Genomic DNA, 6,000 nt, shown 5'->3' with positions numbered 1-6,000 from the left:
TCTCCACACCCCTCCTGGCCCCAATCACTGATTTGCCTTCATGTCATTTTAGATTAAATTTCTTTATTTTTCTAGAGTTACATATAAATAGAATTAATACTATATACTCTTTTGTATCTGTCTTATTTCACTCAGCATAATGTTTTGAGATGCATCCATTTTGTTGCACTTATGAGGAGTTCATTCTTTTCCTTTTTCCTGAGTAATATTCCATCGATTGTATAGTGACACTGTCATTTGCTGTTCTAGTCACCTGTTGATGGACATTTGGATTGTTTCCAGCTTGGGGTATTACAAATACATCTGCTATGAACGTATATGTATGGGTCTTTGTGTAGACACATGTTTTCATTTCTTTGGGGCAATACCTAGAAATGGAATTGTTGGGTCTATGGTAGGTGTATGCTTAACTTCTTAAGAAACTGCCTATTTTTCCAAAGTGGTTGTTGTGCCCTTTTATGCTCCCACCGGTAATGGATGAGAGTCCAATTCGTGGGGCCATACAGAGTGTACGTGTACTGTTCCACATCCTTCCAACACTTGGAGTTTCATTCTTTCAGGGTTTAGCCATTCTAAGGGGTGTGCGGTGGTATTTCATTGTGGTTTTAATTTGCATTTCCCTGATGACTAAAGATGCTGAACGTCTTTTCATGTACTTATTGGCCATTTGTACGTCTTTTTGTACATAATAACATCTTAATACCAACTCAACCTCTAGTAGAGGCAATAGGAGATTATACATAAAATTAGTTCACAGTGTAGCAAATCAGTTCTATGAAAAGAACTGATACAAGAATGTAGGTGTGAGAGGGAGAAGAGGTAACATCTGATCTCTGAGCTGGAACTGGGATGCTGGGATTTTGACTTTTTCCCAGAACTGAGCAGCTGGGACGAGAGACAGGCAGGGATCTCAGACCCGTTTCTGTGATGGGGATGGTTCAGTGCATGGCTAGTGGCTACATCTCTGTTGCGCTCCCCTGCTGGGCAAATAACTGTGGGGTGGAGTGCTGATAGATAGAGTAGCAGACCCATGGCCTTGCCTCCTTTTGATAGGTTTGCTTGTTCCTGGATATACGTTCTGAGCCTGCCTGGACTCTCCAATCCATTGAAGTCACGTCTGCCCTTGGCTGCAGGGTCAACCTGAACAAGTCCTGGCCCTTGGTCTCCCCCTAGTGGCAGGGGCAGGGCTGAGCTCTGCCTGCTGGTCAAGGTCCCAGGCAGCTGGGCCGTAGGTGAGTTGGTCCATGCTCACAGGTGGCTGGACCCTGTCCTGTGAGATTTCTACTGCGGGGGCGAGCAGATCTAATCCCGACATCACTCAAAGCTTTAACTCAGCCTGGATGAACTGTAGGACCTCAACTCATCAGGTCCATCCACTGACCAGTGTGTTCAGTGCGAAAACTGCTTTGATTTGAGTGTTTTCAGTGACTAAGCCTGCTGTCTGACTGCACGAATCAAAATGAAATTTGACTCAGCGTAAGGATGGAATGTCTTGTTCTTTGTCAGTTTGGCTTATCTTCTCTTCCAAGAGCTCATGGGTTTGTCATCTGCATCAAAGTGCCCACGTCTTCTGCCACTGATTGGCCGTGCTATCAACATGACACAGCGAAAAAGTCAATGGTTTTGGAATGTACTGGAACCCAGGTGTAGTTGCAGCTCTGTCACTTATAAGCAGTGTCACCTTGGGCAAGTCTAAGACCACAGTTTCCTCTGTAATATGGGGATAGTCAAATTCACCTCACTCACTGTATCGTTTTGATAATTAAATTTGACCACGGACATGGTGCTGAGTTATTTTGTAGCTTGTACTGGCTCTGGGTTTCAAGCTTTTGCCTCTGCAAAACAACTTAGCGGGACCAGGTAACCTCGCAGGGCCATCCTACTCTGACGTATGATTCTCCTATTTACAGAAATCCCAATTTCTGTAAATAGGAGGAAATTTTAACCTTAATGACAGCCAGTTTAATACTTACACAGTACTACCCCCCGGGCTAAACTACTTCCTTCTTCCTGCCCCGTCTCCAGGCAGCAGCACCATCCAGCAGGCCCCTACGTTTGGGTAAATAGTCTACAAAGTCAAAACCAAGTCTCAGATTCAGTGGTCGCCTCTGTCACAGACTTGGAGGGGGTACCTTGTGATACCTCAGTTTCTCTTTCATCCCAGGAGTTCTGCAGGGCTTACTCGTTCCCTCCTGGTGTCAAAGCTGTGATTTATTCTCTCGAATGCCCTCCGGGTCCTCCAATAGGAGTTGGCAGGTTGAGTAGCAAGAATTATTATTAATTAGTGAAAATATGTATAATCACATAATTGGAGTGTATAATTGGTGCTTCACTGCTACAGGCAGAAATGGTGGGGATGCGTAGCTGAAAGCCAGGGAGAAGGAGGCCGCCCTAGATCCCACCTGCTGTCAAGAATGAGAAATATGGAGGGTTTAGTGCTCCTGGCACCTGCAAAATGTGGACTGACCAAAGGTCATGTGCTGGGGGCTTAACGATCATAGAGGCAGTGCACAAACGAGCCCCTAGTGTTAGTAGCTGATGTAAATAGAGCTGCTTCCCCCAGGAGGTCGTTTTAAGCCCACATTTTGAGCCAGCAGGTCTGTGTTTGTTTTACAGCAGTGTCAGATTTCTAATGAAGAGCTCAGCCGATATCTGCAGTAGCCCAGGAAGAGATGATAGCACCTCACCTGTGGCTGGCTTCCGGACTGTCCCCTGATTTCTCGTAGTTTTGAGCCTTTGTTGCTCTGTCAACACCCAAGCAGAACTTCCAGCCCTTCCCTGGTCCCAAGGGCCTGGCTTATTATAAATGAGTCGTGACGTCTGGGGTCTACTTGTTTCAGGGCTCATTGGTTGCAAGAGGGGGAGTAAGGCAGCAACTGAAGAGTCTCTTCTCGAAAATACGCACTCGTATTTTCCTCTGCCCCCTGAGGATGTGGAAGGAGGTGTGTGTGTGGAGGTATGTGGGGATGGGGAGCTGGGACAGGAAGCAGGTGTGGGTCATTCTTGGAAGGAGGAAATAATAATAACAGCAGGCACCGTGTGTTGAGTGCTTCCAGCGTGTCAGGCACTGTGCCGGACGTGTGCTGTCTGCTTTAGTTCATGTCATCGTCATGCACTTCTGTGATGTGGGTGCTGTAATTAGCCCCAGTCATTGGAAGGGAAACAGAAGCCAAGGGAAGAGAAATCACTTACCCAAGGTCACCCAGCTCATAAGGAATGGAGCCAGGACTCCAATCCAGCTCCTGCTCCGAGCCCACACCTGCATCCGCCACCTCTGCTCGTCCGGGCACACACAGCACTGTCAGCTCTGCTGCTGCTGCCGCCTCCACCTGTGTCTCACCCCCAGCAAGCCCCCATCAACCCCACAGGCTCGTCGTCGGGATCAAATGAGCTCATGCTTATTAACTACTGAGAACAATGTTTGGTCCTTATTATTATTATTTTTCTAAATGCTGTTTTTTCTCTGTGCCAGACACTCTGCCGGGTGCTACAGGGCTACAGAGGTAAATCAAACATGCTTCCCATCCTCCGGAGAGCTCCCATTATAGCTGGGAGGTAGGACAGACACACACCGGTAATAAAAGGCAATGTCTGAGACATGCCAAACATGGCTCATGGAGAAAAGGCAATAGAAATCCAGGGTGAGGACGGACGCTGCTTGGGGCGAAGAGGGCTGGCTTCATGGGGGAGCCGAGGTAGGACCTACAGCTGAAGGAAGGGCTGGATTTTTCAAGTTTAAGTTGGAGTGGGTGAGGCCAAAGCCTTCAGGTAGAAATAATGACACCGAATGTCAGCTTCTCCCCCCAAGAATGAGGGTGGGGATTTTTTTAATTTAAAAAAGTTGTCATACAATTTTAAAGGTTTCTTTTTCTTGACAGTTATTACAAAATATTGGCTGTATTCCCCGTGTGGTACAGTACATCCTTGAGCCTGCCTTACACCCAGTAGTTTGTACCTCCCACCGCTCCACCCCTATGACACCCCCGTCCCCCACTGGCAAGCACTAGTTTGTTCTCTATCTGTGAGTCTGCTGCTTTTTGCTGTTGTTGCTATATTCACTAGCTTGTTGTATGTTTTGGATCCCACATATAAGTGATATCATGCAGTATTTGTCTTTCTCTGTCTGATTTATTTCACTTAGCATCATAGGGTAGGGATTTTTGTCTGTTTTGTCTGCTGTGTCCTCAGTGCCCAGAAGAGTGCCTGGCACCGAGTAGCTTCTCAAAAGATATAGGTTGAAAGAATGGATGAGACAAAGGAACGCGGGAAACTGTAAGGTCTGTTTGGGTAAACCGGCAGACTGGTCTGGCCAGAATAGAGAGTGGGCGGTGGTGGTTGGAGGAGAGAGGCTGGAGACAGCATGTAAGTGGATCTTGAAGAATGAGTTCGATTTTGATAGATGGAGAGAAATGAAGGCGCTACAATAAGGCCTGGCGTGCCCTCAGATGAACGCCCGGGAGAACGCGTGAAAAGGTTCACCACGCACAAACCTGGAGTTCTTCCCCACCCTGGGCACCTGGAACAGAGGAGGTAGAAATGAGAGCAGGGAACAGAGCAGAACGCAGACCCCGGCCTGGGCTGCAGCACAGAAATAGCAAACGCAGCACACAGATGCCTGGTCCCATTACCCTGCCCCCCATTAGCATGAATGTCCCCAGCACAGTTTGCAGCCCACAATCATCATCTGCTCCAGTTTATGGCAGTGCCTTCACTTGCCAAAGGCTGGTCTCAGCTGCCTCCTTACACTGACTGCTTGGCATCTTTAATCTAAGCAATTGCTCAGTGGACTTGGTGTTCTTACTTTCCAACAGCCTGCCCAGGGGTGGTACAAGAATGGACTGAGCATTTCTTAGTAAGTGCTGGAACAGCTCACACGTATATCCAGCTCCCAGCTTAGGCCTTTTGCTCTTGGAGGAGGAGGATGTGTTTTCTATTTTCTTTGCTCCCAGGTGCCTGACGTTGGCCTGAAATGAGTGACACTAAGAAGTTGAACATTTGAAAAAAAGTTCCTGTGGTCTCAGTGGACCCAAGTTAATGCTTTCAAATTGAGAATGCGTAAACTTGGAGAGTAAGACGTTAGACTTGGAGCAGGGTAATCTACTGGTTGATCCCAGTGACACATGTAAAGGATTAAATGTTGGGGTAGGGAATGATAAAAGCAGAAAAAACCATAATGACAGTCTCATTATTTTCCCATAAAGGGGCAATAGAAAGAAAATTCTTTTAAGTTGACAGATCTGAGTTTAGCCTCTGTTATTTAGGAGTGGAGGGGCTCTGGAAAAGTCCCCTAACCCAGTGGTGATTTTTGTCCCCCAGAAGACGGTTGTTGGCTTGGAGTGAGGGTGGGGGGGTTAGTCCCTGGCACGTTGTAGGTCCTCACTTTGGTTCCTGCTGTTTTGCTCTCAAGTGCCTTCTTCATTCTGGGTGTGGAGAAGTTGAAGAGAATTCGCAAGCATTGCCAAGGTAATTACAGGGCAGGGAGTAACATTCTAAAGGAACATGAAAAGAACTGGGATTTTTTTTTAGCTTGAAGAGGAAAGGTGGCTCAAAGGTGATTTAGTACTAGTCTTAAAGACTAAGAAGTGCTATTATTTAGGAGAAGATAATCCACTGCTTTCCATCTCCACTGGGGAATGAAAATGGACCACAAGCAGGGTGGAATCAGGCTAGAGAGAAGGCAGAACTTCCCGTCTACAAAGGTCAGCTGAAGAAAGAGCCTTCTGCAGCATCGTAAACCCAAGGACTATCCCACATTGGAATTCATTCAACTGAGATTAATTAACAACTTCCTGTGTGTTGGGAGAGCGGTGGGAATGGTTGGGGTCCGGTGGGTGCAGGGGAGGTGCAACAATGACGATGGAATCGTCTCCGCCCTCCCATCTGAGGCCAGACCGTGGATGCCCTGGAATGCCAGGCCGAGGGGCGTGTCCTCAACTCCACAGGGACAGGGCTATGGGCAGGGAGAGTCCCTGGCTCAAGCTATGCTTGGGAAGGTTAATA

This window comes from Orcinus orca, chromosome 8 (genome assembly GCF_937001465.1).
Source record: "Orcinus orca chromosome 8, mOrcOrc1.1, whole genome shotgun sequence".
Lineage (NCBI taxonomy): Eukaryota > Metazoa > Chordata > Mammalia > Artiodactyla > Delphinidae > Orcinus > Orcinus orca.
This window is presented reverse-complemented; position numbering follows the sequence as displayed.